Consider the following 22,999-nt stretch of genomic DNA (forward strand, 5'->3'; position numbering starts at 1 on the left):
AAATAATGCGGTTTGTTTGACAGCCACACACCGAAAGCGCATAAATCGTACAAGGATGTGTTGCAATGGGTTTCTGGCAGGGCGAGTGTGGACCCCTCTGGTTCATTTCTTTGCGATGACGTCACCAACAGAACACGCTCGGCTGGATGGCCTTACATATTTAGTACACAATATTATCATGGCCGCAACCGTCATGACTACAAAAACACGACAACAAAATGAACAGAGAAAAACATCACCCAGGAGATTGCAAAACACTACACTGCTGCAGCTTAAAAAAGCACACCTTCATAGTTAGGGCATTGCGCAACCCTCGAAGGGTTCATAATTTTTTCTCAGTTTACGTCCACACTTTTTCATCGGCACTCATACACTGTCGCCAAGACTTTTTAAAATCACGTCGAAAAATCGACTTGTAATACAGCGGAATTGTACGTGTATTCCGGTCTGTTTATCCTGTGTGGGTTTTGATGTTCCCGCGAGTGCGCTCAACGAAACTAACAAAACCCCATTAGACCCCGAAGCGTCACAGAGGACGCGCCGAGAGACGATGCGTGTTCGTCTGCGCCCAATGATGACCGATTTCCCGCCGAGCAATCGTCGGGAACATCTAAAGGAAAAAAACTGACGGAAAGGCGCTTATAAACCGACCCTTTCCTTTCTGAGGTGATATATCTTCCCTAAACACTTTTAGTGAGAATTTTCATAAAATATAATAACTTTATATCGCTTGATAGTAAGCCGTAAATACGTCATATAGTTGAGCCGAAGCTTTTTACGAGGTAAAAGGCCTAAGAGACGGCGGATATCGTAAAATCTGCTGGATAGAGAACGCTTTTGATTTGACGACACCGGGTGTAAACCTCGATAAGTCTGAGTTCTACAGTATCTCAGTGACACGGGTGTCAACTATCATCCGCGAGGGTCAAGTTTGTTGATATTTCTCTATTAAACGAATATGTGAGCCGACAATTCAGCACTGCGCATGCGCATTTAGGCAAGCGCCACTTTTTCGATTCAGTTGGTCGAGAGATCATGATCATGCACTTCTGATACGCTGTATCTGTTAGCGACCCAGGAAAATAGTGGAATGTGAAAGTTTCAGAAAGTTTCAATCTTCTGAACAACCTTTCCAGTACAATTTTTATCGAGAAATATGAAAAATTTAATACGTTTGTCATTCCTGTTACAGAAGAGGAGAACTTTATAAATAAAATATATTTAAAACGTTGATGATGTTGCGGAGGCGGTACGTCCCGTACTATTGTGCTTGTGAAGCCCTGAGGTCATTGACCCAATGGATCTCTGCACTAAGTCATCGAAAGAGAATTTTTTCCTTGATTACGATAAGACCTAGTGTAGAGTTCATTGAGGAGTTGGTAAGGATGTAGTCTGCAGCAAAAATGATTGCCCTGTGCGCGAGTACCAGGTTTTGGGGAAATCGAATTACGCGGCGATTACTCGTAATTCAACACTTCGTTATCGAATCACAGTCAACTGGGGAAAAATTCATTTGCACGTCCATTCGGCCAATCAACTTAGTTGTTATTGGCGAATGCATAGAAATGGGACAATTTTGCTTTTGCAAAGCACGATTTCACAAGGAGCCCCCTGGGGATCCCGATCAATGCGGCTGAGGTGATGACGGACTATTATTCAAATCAATATTGCTACTCTCCACCTGCCAATCATCTCGCTCATTTGCATACAATACCTGATTGTCAACGTGTCGCCAAGACAGAGATATCGTTTGATGTATTGGCGGGCAGTTGTTTCTCATATGCGCGGTAAAACGTTTCGGAATGAGTAGGCAATTTAGCTGACTGTGTGCGACATGTCACTTGCAGTGTATTCAATTGGTGCCGACAACAAAAGAATGAGCAATAGAGAAATTTAGTCCATGTGACTTACACACCAAAGATTACAAACAGGAGGAGTGGGATCCATTTTGACTTTCGTAAGCTGCTCTGAAAATCATTTAGCTCGTGTAGGGCTTAAGCATTATCGGCCTTGAGCGATCTGAGATATTTAAGTAGTCGAATAAAGACAAGCGAGACGGACGGTTAAGAATTACACTCCTAACAAATGGCATGCGACACGGAAAACAAATATATAATAAATCTTGCTTAAATAGTCGCCATGAACATTCAAGGCGAAACACGAAATTGACAGGTTTTGCGAAACGTATGTACTTTTAATGGGTCACAGTGTCACTTTATCAACAAATAAGAGACTCATATATATACTCTCGCCACTGAAAGGTCGCGACATCTTGTCAAACTGTTTACACAAGAAGACAGCGACTTGTGAAAGGAACACGGGCTGCCTCGGATCTGCTGGCTCGGAGCTTTGTGCGCGTAACTGGTTCGTCTGATATCACCGTAATTATGGGCATCAGCGAAGCAATTCTGCATTTTTTGTGCGATTTAGCGATGCTTATTTCATGGGCGCCCGGCGTCAACTATTTAGACAATTATTTCGAACGTCAACTTTTTTTGTTGTTGTTGTTGAAATGTACATTTATTTTTTGACAGAGTGGAATTTTGTTCAGGTATGACGCGGCTAATTCGACTGCGTGTGTATATTAACCGTCATTTTCTTTCCCCTTGTCGTTCGCCACTATTCATGCTCTCTATGAAGAGCGTCGATTTGCCAGTACGATGGCCAATTTGGAACAAAAAGGTTCACGCACATGACATCGATATGGTATTGAGTGATGGGCAGGCTTGGGTGGGGAAATTCTACTCTCAAAAGCCTGAAACGAGAACGCTGTAAGCCGAAGCGGATTCCACTTGGTAGCCAGGAAAGTCCCATATTCTCACGGAAATAATAGAAGCGTAATTTTTTTCTGTTAATTTCCTGAATTATCCCATCGTTCGTGGTGTAAATTACTCCAGCGGGCCGAGTTAGTATCCGTTTGTTGCACCACACGCTCTAGGGAGAAATCAGTGGAGCGACTGCTTTGAAGTATTATCACTGCAGAATGTTGACGTAATCAACACGCCAGGCTTTATTTCCTTGTCTCCTGGTAATTGTCGTTGTTCCGACAATTTTCACACTTTCGCGCGGCACTGTCAAAATTTTCCCCGCCAACGACAGCGCGTTACCAAGCAAGGCTGTCCGTCTACCTCTGTCCCCGCTGCCCGTTTCCTGTGAACTTGTAATTGCTTTATGCTAAAGTACGGTTATTTTTGGCCACGCGCGCGCGCAACTTAATTAAGAAAGTGAAGAGTTGATGAGGAACAGATAAGGTAAGTAATTAGACGTCCATTCGTCACGCGTAATGAGAAACAATACTTCATCACTGATGATCATGCCGTTATTAATTAAGTTTGAAGTTGCTAATTCGACAGTTTTTTTGACAAGCTAGACAATGGTGTCCTGCATAGAGTTGCCAAGACATCTCTCATCACCACGGTGAGAAATTTACTCCTAATATTAATTAAGTAACACCGCTAAAACGAGTGCAAAGCGACCGATAGGTACGCGTCAACGATATATAAACAGTCAATACGAGAGGCTGCTAATTGGAGGTGTCAATTTCATGATGTGACGTAAGTGTAAGAACTTTATCCCACTTCGAAAATTGTGCTCTCGCCAAATTACTCCACCAAGCAGCTAGCGAAAGTGATTACACCGAGAAAAATATCCAAGTAGGTATTAACTCCAATTATTATCAGGCGTGAATTATTTCTTTTAGGTTTTATATTAGCAAGACAACGAACTGTAAACAACATGCGTGTTTATTGGCCAACGCGGCACACAAGCTGCCTCCACACATGGAGTCTAGAATAATTTCGCCATTTTTACGACGGCATTAACGCATCTATTTTGCACGATATCAATTTTAAATTTTCGTCAGCCCGGTACTTTATTGTGTGTTTTTATGTGTCGATGCATTGCGACTTGTTTAATATCAGCCAAAATCTGTCGATTATGTGGGCGCAACGTGTAAGGGGATTTTTTTAATAAACGCTCTCCCCTCAATGTGTCGCGCTGATGTTACGCCGCGGCACGCTATGAGTCAGTGAAATGGTGCCGCCGAAGGACAAAATAACGGTTACTTTGTGTCGACAAGTGTGCTGAATTGGTGACGGTGTAAATATTTTATGGCATGGAAGAGAATCCGGCACCAAAAGCGAGCAATTTAGACAGAGTGGCTAGTACGTACAGTAGGAGAAAAAGCCAAATGTCTTTCATCGATGACATAACTTGAACTAGGAGGCATTTCAGCGTCCGATGCATCGACCCGGAGCCTGTCATATCACCTTCACATTCTAATATACCAACGAATTCACACAAACAAATAAACACATATGAAATGATAACCAGACTAAAACTCGGTAAAAAGTCCGTTTGCACTACCAGCCATACGTACATCAATCTACCCATCCATTCGCACAGACCGTACACAAAGTACATACACAGGCTTTGTGAGGCACATTCAGCGATGCGTCAAGAAAATCGCCCAAACAGAAAGACAGACAGACAGACTTATAAAAGGCAAGTTCCGAGTAGCTGAGTAAATGTACATCGTCAAAGGTATGATCACTTATTTAAGATGCTAGTAGTGCGTGCAGAGTCCACTGTTTAGCATTCAGGACCACGGGCCTACTTTTTTATCATTTACTTAGACAACTCCGAATGACTGTGCCTTTATCCAAGAATTGTACTCATGTGTCGAAAAGTACATAAATATGAATTAAGGTCCCACGGTTAGGGGCATTGTATCTCCCTTAACCCTGGTTTGTGAACAGATCATATAGTCGACACCGCGCTCGACTCAGCTATTAGAGCCATCAAAACTACGTGATGTGATCAACACCGGAAAGAGACAAAAAATCTCAGTAATATTTCAGCAGGCTGTACCCGATGGCAACGTTACGTTTCTTGTTTAAGTGAGCGATGGAGTCTTGTAGAATTATTGGCAGGCCTGTATTGTCATGGAATCCAACCAAAGCGAGCGCGTCCTCGCTGTGTCCCTATGTGATGTCAGTTTCTTTGAAACAAACATATTTATATTGCATTTGATATACACAAAAACCCTGAACAGCTGTTAAACTATTCAGACAGAATAAAATGTGTCACAAAATTCCACGAAAAAAATGACAAATAAAATATTTGCCCCCTGCAGCCAAAGAGGTTGAGTAAGTGACCTGCGTTTGAAAGTAACAAATGATCACAAGAAACTCATGAGTTTTCATTTTTACGCGGTATGTAGTTATTTCTAGGTACATTGTACAGTCCACATAGCGATAAACTTATGGATTGTTCGGCTTACGGTCACCTGTGACAAAGTCAAACAATAGTCATGGAGGCAAATGTTCTCCTCACTGTATACTATGTAGCTGGCGCTACGTGTAAAGCAGATAGACGAAAGGATGAACTCATCCTGGGCTATATGACCGTCGCTTCGATGCTAATACACGTTAATGATTGTGCTCATAAAACGCTGTTATTGGAATACTTAACAAGCATTTTCCAGAGTTGTAAGAATTCAGCCGTCATTGGTATCATAAAACTAAGTGTATGTATGTATGGCAATTGTTGGCTTGCTATTGAAGAGGTTGGAAAGCTATAGGGCCACTTTCTCCATGATCAATATGTAAGCCTTCTTGAAAAGCCACCGCTGATCGATAGATAAATGTTTACTCATCTTTGGTTATTTTCCTTTTGTGGAGTTCTGCCTTTGACATTTTCCTGTTATGTCTGTCGTTTACTTTCTGTTTCAAATGTCGGTTTTTGTCTGTGTCTGTGTATGTATGTATGTATGTATGTATGTATGTGTGTATGTATGTATGTATGTATGTATGTATGTATGTATGTTGTATGTATGTACGCATTGTAATATGTATGTAGTATTTAAAAGTTTGTGTCATGTACGTATTATGTATGTGCGTATGCATGTATCTTTGCATCTTTGTATGTATCTATGTAGGTATGTATGTATGTATCTATGTAGGTATCTATGTATGTATAGACAGTATTCCACTTTCGATTGTTATTTCTAAGTATATATGTATACCCGTTTTTTATCTATGTATTGAGTGAACTATACACATTGCACATTGTTTATGCAAGCGTGCATGTGTCTATACCTGCGTGTGTGTGTGTCTCTCTCTCTCTCTCTCTCTTTCTCTCTCACTCTCTCTCTCTCTGTACTCCTGTCACAAAAGTTGAAATGAGCTTTCTCGAATCTACAAGGATAGCCTCGGGAATGAGATTCAATTTCAAAAAGCGATAGGATGATTTGATAATGTGGAAATAAAATTACATATGACACAGCCAATATAAATCTTATTTAGCAAATTAAATCTCAACGTCAATGTTGTGAGAATCAACTGCATACAGGGTGACTGGTACAGCTGTAGTGTTCATATCGAATTCCCTTGCATGGTTGATATCCGATGAAGTGCCTTTGTTGGTCACGTGGTTAGTAGCAATACAGTTTACACACAATGAATCCACATGGGTGCATTTCTAAGTGAAAATACACTGGTTCCTATATACGCTGACGTAATGAAGCCCAGAGGCTGGCTACCTTTCATAATCATCTGATGGCAAGCTAATGAATAATGCAAACGATTTGTCAGGTTTGACGCATTCAATCACCTGTCGCCGGATCCCGCCAGATTAATTTTGTAAATCATCTCGGCTTTACTGACGTGGCTTGACGCGAGGCGAGGTGTGACGTGTCTTGACGCGCACGCTAGCTGGATGGGAGCCACTAGAGAGAAATACATGCACACGAAAGAATTGAGAATTCCTCCACTGGACTCAATCCGATTACTTTCTTCTGACACATAATTTCACTGTCGCATGCCGCCAAGGGAAATGTGTGCTTTCACAGTCTTTCAAACACCCCTTTCGCGCGGAAACTGGCAAACTGTTTGAGATTAAGGCTGCGCTTTGCCTTCTCAACATTTAGCCACTATTTTTCGCCAGAATAGAATTTCGGCAATTTTTCACTCAGCATCCCAGGGAAGAGAGGTTTCCAATACATCCATCCAACCCATAACTGATAGCTACATTATGAGAAAAGCAAATTTGTCCCAAACTTACGTGTATTTATGTATGTATGTATGTATGTATGTATGTATGTATGTATGTATGTATGTATGTATGTATGTATGTATGTATGTATGTATGTATGTATGTATGTATGTATGTATGCATTATTTCGTATCTTTAGGCCCTATACGTATGATTAGATGAACAAACGGATGTTACTGTATTGAGTCTTCGTATAGTCCAAGGAGTAGTGTGTGGAGAGCACTAATAATGGTGGCCCAAACTTGTTACAAGCATAATCCGCTATCACGTCGGTATGCACGTTGTTTGTTTTGATAACATGTGCAGTATGACTGTCTGGCAACCATTTTGTAAAAAAATATTTCCTGGCCTGACCTAATGTTAGGACAGGGCTCAACTGAATTTGTCTTTTCTAAAACCTTTCGCATGATAATAACGTGTTTGTTTAACACACACTACGTACGCTATATTTGTTTGGCCATTCGATCCAATATGGCCACTGAAAGGTATATATTTGACCAGCCTTGGCAGAGCTCATTCACCGTATAGCTCACAGACATTGTATAATAAAGCACGTGTAGTAGTTTCCCGACAGGATCAAACGTATACAGCCGTCTTACAGTAAATGTTTTTCTGTCTACCCAAACTGGCCCCTGTCGCATTTGGCAGCAGTTACCGGCTGTGGGCCATTGTGTCCACCCCATGATCTAGGCAACAGCCTGCGACTAACGAGACAGTCTGCTGAAGTTTGTTCCTTTAGTTTATTCTGTTTTGATATTTATATGCCCATAAACTTGGAGCAAGTCTACTATCTACCGGGAACAGAGACATTATTTAGAATTATCTGAACCAGTTTTGTTCAACTCGGCACAAGCAGAACAATACTGGCATTTGATAACTTTTCGTGTTAATATCAAATGTTTGAAGTCAATAATTACCTATCAAATACTATTATTCAGAAATACCATGACAAGTTGGGTCTTTTTGAAGTTTCTTTAAAGTCAGATTTTTGAAGTCTCTTATTTGGACCACGTCATCAAGGATAATTTTTTTTTCTGAAGTATAACTCATTGAAAGGCGCGTACACGAATAGAACTGCTAGTATTTTACGGGGTATATTTCTTTCCGTGCTTATTGTTCCCCTGACGCAATAGAATAAGCAATTAAACACGTATCGCTTTATCTTTTCCAGGAGATAATGTAATGTTTTATGTTGGACATCTCTACTTTATCTGATAGTCTGACTAATTACAACAAGCAATACAGGTTTTTTAGTATGTAGAAGTTTGAAAAATAAACGTCATGACATATTGATAACATAATTTGTCGCTCTCATGTTGCTTTTCGTGGTTTAAACAAATGATTTAGATGAATACGTGTATGTATATATATGTATGTATGTATGTATGTATGTATGTATGTATGTATGTATGTATGTATGTATGTATGTATGTATGTATGTATGTATGTATATTGTATATATAATCTGGGGTTTGGTAGCACGCTGTATTCAACTGAATAGCATGGGCTTTCAAAGACGTGTAGTCTCCTTCCTCTGATGCATGGGTGAAATGAACCATTGAAACAGAAAGACACAGATAATTCAGAGTGAAAAATGTCCACGAGCAGGTGTCATGATCTTCCAAATTGGCGCAAAGAAAATTAAAATTTCGCGCTCGCGACACAGGTGTTAGTGGGAACAAAGAAGGAGTGTAGGCGTGAAAATTAAACAAAGGAGGTGATGAGTTTGAGTATCAATACACAGATGAGTGGAAACCAGTGTTCTGAAAACTGACAGTTATTGGTAGTATGACAGAAAGCCGTAGTCCTGGTCGAGTCCCATGACTCTGACTCATAGTCAAAATGGTCAATGGTTTCCAGCTCATCTATTTCGCGTTAACGGCCATTTGTGTATCTTGCCTTCTTCAAAACTGCTACACTGTATGAATGTATGAACAAGTACAAATACATGCATGCATGCATACATACATACATACATACATACATACATACATACATACATACACACACACACGTATTCCTCCAAATCATTTGTATAAACCACGAAAAGCAAAACAAATAAAATGGGTCGAATGGATAGATAGACAGACAGACAGCCGAAAAGCATGGAAAGTTAGGTCGGAAGCACTGACAGAACAGGACACAGGTATATATGCAAGTAGATCTTCTGGTAATAAACGTGGAATTGCGCTATCATAACGTTTTATCGCCGACGTATTTAACCCCTCGTCAGAAAACTAGCGAACTGCCAATTAACAGCAACACTAACTCCGAACATAATAACCTTCCCATTGAGGGCTATAACAAAGAGGCATCATGCAATCATTATCATATAACTTATATATATGTGCTGTTTCGAGTGCGATTTTCTTTTCAATATCTCAACGTGACCATAATAGTAATTCACTCTAAAGAACACGATGATCATAGACCTCGAAAACTTTCACAGCTGATCATTGTAAACCACGTGTCGGAATAATGTCCAAATTATGTATTCTACAGTACGATTTGGAAACAGTTTTAAATTGCTATAGACTTTCGACCGAATCATTCAAGATGACCTTTGTCCTTCATATTTTCCAATCTTACGTTCCGCCTCGTACCGTGAAATAAGTATTGATTGTAAAAGAACCCTTTAAATAATATATTTGGTGAGGACATTTTTATCTGTCGGTCCGTGTCCCAGACCTCAATTTGCTTGCAGTGTGTATGTCCGTCGGTCCCTACGTACCGATTGGCCAGGGATTGCTGTTGAGCGATTACCTGCCTGTTCAGATCGACCTCTAAATAAAACTTGACATGTGCCTTCGTTATCTCACCCCTATGAAGTTGCTCCTAGGTGTGTTTGTGACCTCGCCATAATGCCTGGCGAGGCAAGCAGCAAAAAATGGCTGTGTTGGGCCTCAGTTATTGGTTCGCATTTCGGATGTCATTTTGACTCTCATTCCCAACCTGCGGCCGCACATTCTTGCAAGCTTCAGCTCCTTCCATGATTTTGCTTAGGTGTTGACATGGTGACAGGCTGGTTTGATTTTTCTCCTGGGGGTGTGGACCTTGCCGGCGCAAGGCGTCATCGTCGGCTCTAGGTAACATGTACGCATTATCTGATGCAACACCTCGACATGATCGCCGTCAAGAAAAGATAGCTGCCGGAATCCTGTACAGCGATAAGAATAATTCTCTCTCTCTCTCTCTCTCTCTCTCTCTCTCTCTCTCTCTCTCTCTCTCTCTCATATCATGTAGTCGCTGTTAAGCAAGATCGATTCATTGCAAAGAGAGAGACGGTTGAAACTAGTGATTGAAAAGGCTAATAGGAACAGAGTCATGAGATTTTACAAAGGGACATGAAATATTAACTTCAGTAGCAAAGGGTTCATCACTTGCTTGCCAAGGTGACTATTTCTAGGGATTTGAAAGCTATAAAGTCAGATCCTGGTTCCCGAGTAGTGTTGATCAGACACCACAACGACATAGCATCAAGCTAGTACCGAGTGTTAGATAGCATCGATAATTTAGCGAGGTGATTTTTGGAAAATCTCGAATGCTGAATTTTGTCGTGTAAGAGAACTTTCTGAAACTGTCGAAATATATTTTTCCAATAGTATCACCACCCTATGCAAATAAATAAATAATAAATAAATAAATAAATAATAAATAAATAAATAAATTAATAATAATAATAATAATAATAATAATAATAATAATAATAATAATAATAATAATATAGCAATAACAAAGTAATGAACAGGAAATCCCAGTGGAATGTGTAGCAGAACATGATAAACTATAAAGATTATAATCTGACACTCTGGCTGTTCTGGTCGCAATGCTGTATGCAAAAAGAACAATGTACGTATGTCCCAACCCTCTAAAAGGGAAACACCCTACGGGTAAAAGCAGTCTGATGATTGCAGGATGCATGAAACTTAAGTAACAGATATTATTACTTTGTACTTGAAGTAATTTGTCTTATTATTTTTAACCCTCTGCTTTTAACATCAAGCATTATAATATGCCGCGTGCAATTTGTGTAGTTATATATATATATATATATATATATATATATATATATATATATATATATATATATATATATATAGTGTCTATATATATATATATGACACTAAATAATAATGCAATTTATTACATATAGTTTTACTCCGCATCGTATGGGACATTTAAGTAAAGGATGATCGAGACATTTGATACGTCATTAGAGGAATAATTTAATGAATAGAGATTGTTAGGTGTACTCATTCTCATTTTATGACATAACTGAAAACATCTCGCATAAATTATCAGCGTCCACCTCATTCATATGCCTTAAAACTTACATACAAACACTCCAGTAAGGAACATATATCAAGTCGCAATGCATCATGGGTAATTTCTATACATTTGAGGGAACTCTGCGTACTAGATTTAAAACACTGTTGGTTGCGGTTTTGCCGGATTTTTTCACCCCTTAGGACTGTTGAATGATATTTGCAGACTATACGATAAGTATCATGATATAAAAGTAATGTTTTGCTTTCATATTTATGAAAAATGATTAAATTGCTACAATGAAACGAAAAGTTGCAGTGTATATACTTCTTCATATTTTTTATCGCAAGAAATAAGATTCAGTATATATAAAAAAGGAAAATATAGTTGACAAATATGAATTTTTTTCTACAAGTTTTACAAAATGAAATCTGGAATGTAAACTCAAAATGCTAAATTATTTGAGTATGGTCGCTTCAGTGATAAATCATGTATACAGCGAATAGTTTTTCATAAACAAATTTTGTACAAATGCGGTATCATCTAGCACATGAGACAAAATTTTATCAACCAAAATGACTTACAAAGTCCGGAGAAACATGTTACAACCAGAAAAATAGTCTGGTTATGTGTCTATTTTCGCTCATTCTTCTCGGCGCAAATATGTCTTTCAATAAAAATAAAGACATTTATTAGATAAAAAGCATTTAGGGGCTCTATCTCCCTTAACCTTATTGGAGGCTGTTTACCGTCTTACTTTTACTCGATCGACTGTAAGTGTGCGATGACAATGCCGTGCAACTTGCCAGGAAGTATCTCTGTGTTTTCGATCGATTAGCGGGTATATACGCAACATCGTATTCTTTATGAAAACGTCTTTGGTCCGTGCCAGAAATTATTTTGTTTAGAAATAAAGACTCGTTTGTACTCAGTGTGGTCACTATATTTGCGTGCCGTGCAGAATAAAAAAATACACAGTGTCCAGTCGAATAAAGCACAGCCAGAAATATTTGTAAGTGATACTATCTGACCAAAACTAACTGGGATAAAGCAAGCATATTTTGCCAAATTTCCTGCCCCCATTGCAAGTGCATGGTTGAGAAAAATCGATGACACACCCTGTTACGCGAGAGCCGACTCTGTCAGGCCAGACAGACTAGAAATATGGCTACTGAAGACATGATAGGGTATCTTATCTAAAATCTCCGCGATTGCACATCTTCTTCGATAAAAAAAAGAAAGGTTACGTAGTGTTTCGGTTCAGAGTGGATGTTAAAGGCAGGAAGTTGAGTACAAAATCATATCACACAGCTAAACCATCGTTTCACACGTCGATTTTATGCTGTATGCAGTGTATATGGTAAACCTCCAAAATCGGAGACCATCCATATGGAGAATAAATAACACATGAAATATTATCTATATTAATGCAAAATTTATGTCCACTCCTAAATTCGGGTATTACATTAATAATTGTATTACGAATTTTGACGCTGCATATTGCATGAACATGTCTAGGGTTGCAGCGCGGCACACCAATGCCTCGTCTGCGTTTGCGTTACATGTAAGTCAAACAAAAACGGCTGTGAACTGTCACACATCGTTCTAGCTGTAAAGCGATATTGCTCTATTAATGACATCTTCAAATATACATCTTGTCAATATTGCCCTGTTTGCGTACCGTGATATAGCCATATACAGAGATGAATTGTACCGGGGTTCGTCAAATATTGGATTTGCAAACACGGAAGATAGCTTATGCTCGTAACAACAAATTTCCGTATGGAAGACGGTTGTTTTCCCCCGAATCATAATTGATTCGGGTGTTGCAAACACCCGTTCACCGAGACGGTGCCTGATATGATCTGTTAAGATCTCATGAAATTCAAATAACTGAAAACTCTACCGATGCAGAGTGTCCGTATGTGATGAAATAATTGATCCACCACACACTAGTGTGAAAATATACATGCAAATGATACCGCCGTGTTGGCCCACGCCATGATACGCTTATAAGTGGCGCCAACATGTGATGGAATTCCGTATAAATATTCAGTTTTGGAAAGTTTTAAAACATTATCCCTGTCTTTGTATTTTTTACAACCTAAATAAATACCCGTGCACCGATGATATATTCTTCTTATTAAATCGGTCATTAAATACCCCCGTATTTATTTTGCTACACCTCGTCGTGTGTAATTTTTATTAATCTCACGACCGACTGACACACAACTTACAGAGAGCATCCAGCCCACGTTGTAGAATATAATGTCTAGGTCTTTAAAAGAGCATAGACAGTATGAGTGTAAATATTACAAACAATATGCTCTTGTGTACGTCTTGATATCTGGACAAGAACATTCAATCTTAAAAAGATAGAACGGAAATGTGCATCCTGCAGATGAACCATTACGTTGTAATTGTTTGAAGTTGACAGGCGGGGGGAAAATTACAAATTTTAATGTATTCATATCAGATGCAAAGAAATTGACAACCACAAACATCAGGAAAGGAGTGCGCAACAACATCATACATACAATGTAAAGCTGCCGGCCAGCTAGTGGGTCTTTAACAGTATGTGTGATGCCTTGTTAAAGTGTCAGTACCTTTGATGATTTTTTTCACAATTATTTTTGTCATGTCCATTGAGGTTTTTTCCTTTTCCCTCCTTAATGTACTTTGATATACACAGTTTTCAGCTTATCAACACAGTCTCGGGCTGTGCATAACTGCATTGTCATTACAACTGAATTCAGGTCCGGACCAGAATTCAAATGCAAACGCGAAGATTGCATTTTACATTTATAAACACTATGATAACTATAGCTGAATAGTTGGTTGTTCAAAGCAGCATGCCTCGGGAAGAGAAATAACTTGCATTTGACATACAAAACAAAAATAATGAAAAGAAGGTACATATTGGCCTTACAGAAACAACATAACCACGTGGACTGTATCCATCAGGTGATATATGTTCATGTGTCTGTCCACACAATGTCACTATATATATATATATATATATATATATATATATATATATATATATATATATATATATATATATATACATATATATATATATATACACACACAAAATGTATACAATGTATATATAATATATTACATACATATATATATGTAATATCCTACAAACGAATTTATATATATATATATATATATATATATATATATATATATATATATATAATACGGATGTCCTTATGTGAAATTATTCATATATATATTTTTATATATATGTGTGTGTATATAATATATATATATATATATTAATATATAAGCGGATATACGATAGGTATTATATATTTGTGATTTGCTATTATTATTATTATTATTATTATTATTATTATTATTATTTTCATACAAGATCAGTGGAGCCCGTGAAAACTCGCCTCTACAATTGCTTGTCTATTCATCGATATTTCTCTAACTCTTACGGCTTCCGCCACTTCCGTTCACAAAAACCTCCACCTCCACCTGTTATCCACCGTCACCTGTTCTGGCAAGTTTTCGGTTTCGATAGGGAGACTGAGGGGGGGGGGGGCAGTGAAGCCGATGAAATGGTTTGATCTCAAAGCATGCACAGACGGTCTGCAGCGACTCTACAGAGATTCATTACAAATGAAAAATTGAGATGCGCTTTGAGCCCATAAATCATGGCGTTTTATGCCCGCTATTGTTTGTTAACCAGTTATAAATATCACATCATAATCACTGTAAAAAATTGAATTCTGATTCTCATTTCGCTGCGAGATACGGATGACGCCATTAAGTGCTGCTCTTTCTTGGCCGCACGACTGTACACCCAGATGGCATCAATTAGCCATGAGCCCCCAACTTAATTATAAAATCGTGAAGTTTGTAGACATAAAAATGACAGAATCCGGAAATCTTTATTCATGAACATACGGTTGCCCAGGGGACAAGAGCCGTCACGCCCCCGCCCCCACCCTCTCTCCACCCTACCCGTATCGAAAACAAACATACATTCGGGCTGTCTTCCATACGGCTCGCGTCCAACCTCTAACAGACTTACGCAAGGGCAGTGTTGCATTATAGCAACTCGGTGTAAAAGTCGCACTGCGATCAGTTTGTATGACCCTCCATTCTCTTACAAATAAACACAACGGAGGGGACTGTAAAGAGAACCTTTGATAGATCTTATGAGGGGAATGCTTGAATGAGCCTGCACATGAACTGTAGCCGATGACCAGCTGTTAAAAAGATACGGACAATGGACAAGCACCCGAGAGAAGGTGTGAAACCTCTCTTTATATTCATATAACGCGTTTACGACCTCTCGCAAAGCATGTGAAAGTTGGCACCTTCCGGATAGTAGTGTGTCGGCCGATTCTTTTCGGTTCGAGCGAGTATGTACATGTATACTGTTTGTCTTTTTTCGTCGGCGCCCTGGCCCAGTGCGCATTTAATCTATGCGATGTAGCGGAAATATCGCATGTCTGTGCTGTGCTGGTGGTTTTATAACACGATGGAAATTGTTTTAGCGAAAACACGGCTTGTGTGAATTGAGAAAATTTCAATAAAAATTTAGTATTGTGCGGGAGCTAGTTGTTGATGGTAGCCTCGGGCGGTGAATTCAGTTTAACAGACACTGAGGTGCCAATTTTACTATTGCTGGCTCGCTAATCGCCACTGTCTATTGTTTGGACAGTAATAAATGCCGCCGTTCGCTGTAGCAGCATTGTGTCGCAAGATAGGGGTGTACAATGAGCAACGCGCGGTTTCTAAATGACTGCCAATAAATCAAGTAGCCAGTCATATTGTTATGCCTCTATAATGGACACCATTTTATTGTTCAAGGTGGCTGAAAGCTTGTTCTGTTGACGGCGGATTTCACTGTAAAAAAAGACACTCACACCACCTAACCCGTCCGTTTCAGGGAGTTTTTTTCTCGCCCCAGTACTTTCAAGATGATCCAGACGGCGGCTTTATTTTGTTTGAGCTTCAAAGAGAGACGCTCGCACGATCAGTTATGAGGGAAACAAGAAATGCTAGAAAAGAGTTATATGTTCTTTTCAGAGAGAGATATATATTGGTCCTTCTGGGTTCACTCATGCGCGACGGCTGGTCTGGTCGTCAGCATAACAGCTCCGAGAGTTCATATCTCTGATAGATTCCATATTCACTGCCAGCTCACTGCCAGCGACATGGACAGTCGGTTATAAATTGTAATTAAATTTTGTGCCATTTAAGACCTAAACAGGCCGAGAATTTATGTCCCCCTCCCCGAAAATGTCGCGAATGGCATCTTTGAAACGGTTCGTATAGTTGTTTGCTAGTCGTTGATCGTCTTGCGACTGTCATTTCAGACCCGAAAAGGGAGGGGGGGGGGGGGGGGTTCTTCAATAATTCATGTAATGTTGAAGTAGTCTTGTCTTTACTACAGATGTTCTGCTCGTGAAACACTGTCCCTATGGTCTAATGTTGATGATATGAAGCGTTGAAATATACGCTGACTTCTCTATTTAAATTTCTGTATTTAAGTATTATTAGAAATATCTAATTCTTTTCCACCTGCAAAAATACACAGATTATATCGCCTCTGGAAATTTCCTCCGGGCGTTTTATGCGTGTGGAAAAAAACCCTTTCAATCATGGCTTCCTGTTTAAATGTTATCAATATCTGCTCTCAAACTCGCTTGGCCATATATCACCCGGTATCGCCATCAGTAAAAGTATAAATAGGAAGAATAAACAAGCCAGTTGGAGAAGCACTGATGACAAAATTGTGTCTGATGTTTCCGCTTTCCAAATATGGCATGATCGTCGCATCCGAAAGCAATGCCATGCCATTCCACACTGTCAGTCCCTCACAGCTCCATTTACAGCGGTGGAAGGCCGAAAATGGTAATTTCTTGAGAATTTAAGTTCAAATACACACTAGGAACTCGTCTATTTCCCAATACCTTGAAACTTTCACTTCAAGAGCTGAGGAAGCGACATATGTTATAACCCGGACCCGTAGGTTAAAAAGGGACATATTTTTAATAAAAAAACTTTCAATTTTCTTCGCTCAGTTGGGCTACCGTGAGAAATGAAGATACCCCGTATCTTTGTTTTGTATATCTGGCCTTAATAGTGGGTCAATTTTGCATTAATTGCAAACATAATGGCATTTATGGTATATTCATTGCCCGCTACATTTTCCGCGCGCTTTTGAAGTGAACGGGGTATACAAATACTCAATTAAGCGGAAAAGTCGTCATTGCCGCTTTGAATATTTAGGGTGGTTTTAATTGCCTACCGGTAGAAAAAGACCGCAATTTGGTAAAAAAGAGAGTAAAAATTATGGTAAGGCCTTATTCTTTCTTTTCTCTCTCATGAAGTCGGCGTTTTAGAAAGAGGTCATGCAGCCGGGAGCTGGGATTCTTTGCCCACACTGTAGTGTAACACTGACTGCAGCCTATCAGCAACGGTTGATCCTGTTAATGTAAGAGAAACCCACCCATGAAATGACAATTTTCTGTTTATTTTCGACTCCCTCCATGTATACAGCATAATTGCGAGGTAACGAAATTTCACGCCGAGTGATATTGCGTGTTTGCGAGCGCGACAAAGTGCCGCCAAGACATCGCCCTGCCCTTGCTGAACGCCGGTGAAACTGCTCTATCTCGCCATGTGGAAAGAAAACGCGAAAATTTCGTCAAAACGATAGCTTTATGCGTCTTTCAGAGGATCTGCACAGATGCTGCCTGTCGCTAATGAGTACATTATTTGTACACGCAATTAAAATATACTTCATGTATTAAAAATGTTATTTCTACGCATTGTAAATTGTTATTATTTTGCATTCGGCGGGTGTGTTTAGTGGAATCATTACCCTAATTGCATGTCGGCAGCAGGTAGAGGTACAGTACAGTCCATGAAATGCCCATGATAAAAATGCACAATAATATGTACACGGAATAAATTATTTTTAACCTGTTTTACGTGCACAAGCTGGGCTACAGAATTTACGCTCAAATTGAGTCGGAATTACTTGAAAAAGTCGCTAAGTTTGAAATTTCGTGTACTATTCGATCACGATAGCGACCAGGCACAGTGAGACTGTACGTGAGGACAGCGATATGAGCGTAAGAGGCGAAAAGGTACGGATTTGAACCGCCACGATGTTGAAATTAAAATTAAAATTGTCTGGCGCGTTAATCTGTTTGAACGACTGACTGTCGCCAGACGCTTGGGTTGAAATACGCCAGCATCATCAGCACTATGAAAGTACACACGCGGAGAGTATCTTCCTCCGTCTCTGATATTTTTTCGGGTCACAAATTCGCGACAATTTCTCCTCTAATTCTTAAATGGGGACGCGACCTTCCAACAAACCCTACACACTTTTTTGACGACGCGTCTCTGTCAAATTTCGCAATTAAGAACGGATTTGTCGGAGACTTTGAAAAAAGGGCGAAGTGTTTGACGATGTAATGAAAATTTTTGGGGGTTTAAAGTGCTATTCATTTTGGGTTGTCTTTGGAATGCTTGTTAAAAGTCATTGCAGCGCTTACGGCATCGGCTGAGCCGCTGTGAATAGCAACGGAAGATAAAAGAAACCCACGGCTGTGCTCTTTGCGTTTGTCTATAACATACGCCCGATACAATCCACCGGGGAACCATTAAACTTTATTTGAGGCCAGACCAAGCCCGACCGAATCGGTCATCGTCATTTCGCATGTCAGTCAAACGTAGCCCTCTTCAAGAAAAGGGACCATCTTAAAAGATGAAAGCTGCTTCATTCTCACCATAACTAGGGCCGACAAATTCAATCACAGAACAGCCGCGCCGATGTGAAGATCAACGGAGTTTAGCGCCACGTTGACAGTGAGACTGACTAGTGACGGATTGGACTCAACTGTGAAAGAACTCGCCAAAATACTACTAGATTGGAAACACAAACAAGGAGACGCCGTACAAAAGACAAATCCAAATATCAAGTCTATAATATTCCAATTTACAACTCAATGAAATATCTCAACACAATAGGCGATCTTTTATACGCGTTTATCTTCATTGGAAATCACACAAACTCATCCTTCATTTCGGTTGTCATAACAACAGCGCCGACGTCGCGCGCGTCGCATCCTATAAGTCTTGGCCGATACATTTTATTCGATGTCATCTCATACAGCTATGTGCGCCAGAGTTTGGTCGGCCCGTTATTAATTTGTAAGCGCACGATTGGACGAGGATCTGGTAATATGCTTTTCATCGACGTGACACTGGCAACTTGATTATTGGTGTATTGGATGGACTCATTTGTTAAGAATACCGTGTTGTTAAAATAAAATTGTCTTGCAGTGATACAATGCGGTGATTTGAGAGAGAGAGAGAGAGAGAGAGAGAGAGAGAGAGAGAGAGAGAGAGAGAGAGAGAGAGAGAGAGAGAGAGAGAGAGAGAGCGTACTTCACATCATAAACGTAATGGGCTCAATCTCTTTTAACAGATATGACGTATGACGTGCAACTTGCAGCCGAGTACGGAAAGCGATTTCCATGGTAGACAATTACTACCTCCACGTTGTATTACCTATTGGCTCATCATTATCGCTCACAGTGTTGTACAGCTGTATTCAAGAGATATTTGTAGCCCATTCTTCGACTTAACAAGGCCTGTTGTTTATAAGCGTGCGCTACAACCTTCTGACTGTTCAATGCTTAATTAAGTGTTCCCCCATCGTTTACACGTGCCGATAAAAATAAAAACAAAAAAACTTACTTTTCATTTGTTTGTCATTGATCTTTAAATGAAATAAATTCTTCTCATAAAAATAGTTGTGATGTTGATCACCGTTTGATCTTCCATAGTCGAAGTGATATCCGCTGACCTTAGTAAATTTGACTTGTTATGACCTTCTATCATTTCAGAATAAAATGGAATAGTAACTATTTAACACTGACGTTTTGACATATTTTTGCTCAGCAATTGCCGCATTGCCGAGTAGACCAGCACGATCAAAACCATCATGTCTAGATTTGCGAACACTTTATTTCGATGACACGCAAATTTAGAAAGAATATCGGCCATGTACACCAATACTATCGATTTCAATAACACTTGCAGAATTTTATTATTTTCCATCATGTTTAACACGCGTATCAACCTCTCGTGATTTTCATGAGACGCTTCGTATCCCATGGGTACAGGAACGCCCTCTATTGACGGCGTGAAGTTAAGTTCATTAACAGCGATATCAAAAAGTTATTCAGCCGGATTTTTTTCCTTTTGTAAAAAGTATACGCTCCACAGTGAAGGGAAAGAAAATTCAACACTGCGATTAGAGTAGTGCTAGTATCCCCAAAGTGACACTGCCCGGGACAACAGTTTTTCCACTTCGCGATTTCTTTATTGTTTCCGCTCCAAGAGCGTCTCTTCGGCATGAACTGTGGGGGTTTTTATGGGAGCCGATTACACGGAACTCCCGTTCAATCAAATGCATATTTGTCAGTTTACTGGCGAGCGATGTTATGTAAGTCTTCTTTAATTGCTCACATTTGACCAGAACGTCGATTTTAAGTGGTGCGGTGGCTTTGAGTTGTGACGTTCCCTAGCCCATTGGGATGGCACATTCCCGCATGTAACGTTGCGCTCAGCGCGACGAATCGCGCACTTCACCAACACGCTGATCTGAAATCACCAGAGCGCGCTTTTCATTGTTCAACAGCTGTTTCTCGCGTGCTTTGATATCGCAAAAATTCCAGTACATAATGCCCGCATGTGGGAGCAAAATGGTCTTCACAGATGACATCTTAGATGGCGAAAGAAATGAGTGCTAAATGTAATTGCGTGTATGCTTTTTAATTGGCAAAATTAATGACAAGGCCGTAATGTTTTAGTAGGGAGAACACACTTTAAGTTTTACGAGGTCTTGTATGAGGCTTACTTTTCTTTGAATGTCTTCTGGACACTGTATCCCACGCAAAACACGGTCTCCTCTTCGGTTGTAGTCCGTGAACAAGTTACCATTTTCTTGTCTCCTCCGTGCACGCTGTCAACCGACGACTCGAAGCTACCACTCTTTCTCGGACATAAAGTACAATCCGATACAGTTCAACGAAGCGCGATAATTCAAACAAATCGTTGACAGAGTGTCTAGATTTTTAAAATCACAGTAGATTCTACTTCAACGTATCTTTACGCGCTAGAGTTTTGATCGGAGTACCTTGACCAGATCTTTATTTATTCGTCCAATTGTTGCTCAGCCGCACTCATTCAACCTGCAAACGATGTTGATAAATATTCATATTGACGGCCATCTTGAATTTTGGTCCGCTGTCTCCAGCGGCATATCATTATATCCACATGCAACAAGTCGAAGTGTGCTCTGATAAGAAATGATTTCATTTTACGGGATAAGCAAGCAAAAAGCAACCATATAGCTTGTGTTAGCGTTCCTCTTTCTATTTAAATTATTGTTAAAATAAAACGCATTTCCCCCACAATGAAAACAAACATGGGAGCCACAGCTGTCGGTAACATTACAAGTGGGGCATGAATGATTTAAAACACGAAAATTGTGCGAGAAGTAGGCACGAGGTCACTCTAAAACGAGTTTTATACGGGTTATCTGCTAAATTTAAGTGCATTAACCAATGTCGTATTGGATGTCGATCCAATTCGCACTGTGTAGGGATAACTAAAGATATTGAAAGTAGGCGTGCGCTGAGAAACACAACCGTTTCTTACAGGCACGGTACCGTGTTACAGGTTAGGCTACGTTCGCGTCATGTTGTTCAGTGTTTGAGAGAGTAAATTGCCGTTTCTAAATTGGGACCAAGCATTCACCTGATTCACATACCTATGAAATATGAACAAGCGCAAAATATTAATGGCGTCGGATTTAAAAATTAGAAGCGAAGGGAGAAGGAGGCGGTGTTTGCGAAAAGCGTACCACAGATATCTCAGACTCGAGTAATTTATAATTTTAATTATGACATTCGAAAGAACTAGCCAGTGACGATGATTAGAGGGAAATAGTACAAGCATTTAGCGAAGGTTCAATTTGAGGGTCAAATTCCGTGCATGTCGGTCGGTAATTCGATTAAGCATGCAGCGGTACAAAAAAATGGCGCGGGCAGAAAAAATTGACTCTTGTCGGTTTAGTTGTACACCAATTGCGTTTCAGTTCCAAATTGCGATTTCACGGACATTACCTGTCAAGTTCCCATCGTTCTTGCTTGTCATCTACATGCATTAGGAATCGAACATGCCACCCATCAGGTCGCATTCGGCGATTATTTTTTTTGAATTTTCAACTTTGTTGGAATTTCGCTCGGAAATAATACCCTGAGAAATATTGTAGTCTGTCATGGCGAATAAAAGTACTTTTCCCGTCAATAAGCGCCATTTCTATGCTTGTAAATAATTCCCCCGGCTGTGAATATAGCAATAATCGCCGGCAGATTTATCATTGTGTCCGGCATTATTGTCAGAATTGTGAGCCTTTGTGGCGATTTGCTGGCTTCTACTCAGACTCCAAAACGTACAGAAAAGGGGAATACTAAATATGAATAACCACCGTGTGCTTTTTTGATGCGTTTTTGTTATCAATTTTTGTCTCTTTGGCCTACGATTTACACTGCTTTGTTGCTCATTGAGCTGTGATGTCATGCTCCCGGTGTTACAGAAAATACCTTGTCAGGTGGCGACA

The 22,999-nt window shown here is 39.8% G+C and overlaps 1 long non-coding RNA gene across 1 annotated transcript in view; it reads right to left on the minus strand.

Moving 5' to 3' along the window:
- LOC139145683 (uncharacterized) overlaps positions 1 to 21,350 on the minus strand; it is a 97,123-nt gene extending 75,773 nt beyond the window's left edge. The window contains exon 1 of the long non-coding RNA XR_011554990.1: positions 21,233 to 21,350. This is a non-coding gene — a long non-coding RNA (uncharacterized lncRNA). The remainder of the gene's footprint in view (positions 1 to 21,232) is intronic.
- Between the last annotated feature and the right edge of the window lie 1,649 nt (positions 21,351 to 22,999).

The sequence above is a fragment of the Ptychodera flava genome, chromosome 12, assembly GCF_041260155.1.
Source record: "Ptychodera flava strain L36383 chromosome 12, AS_Pfla_20210202, whole genome shotgun sequence".
NCBI classification, from domain to species: Eukaryota; Metazoa; Hemichordata; class Enteropneusta; family Ptychoderidae; genus Ptychodera; species Ptychodera flava.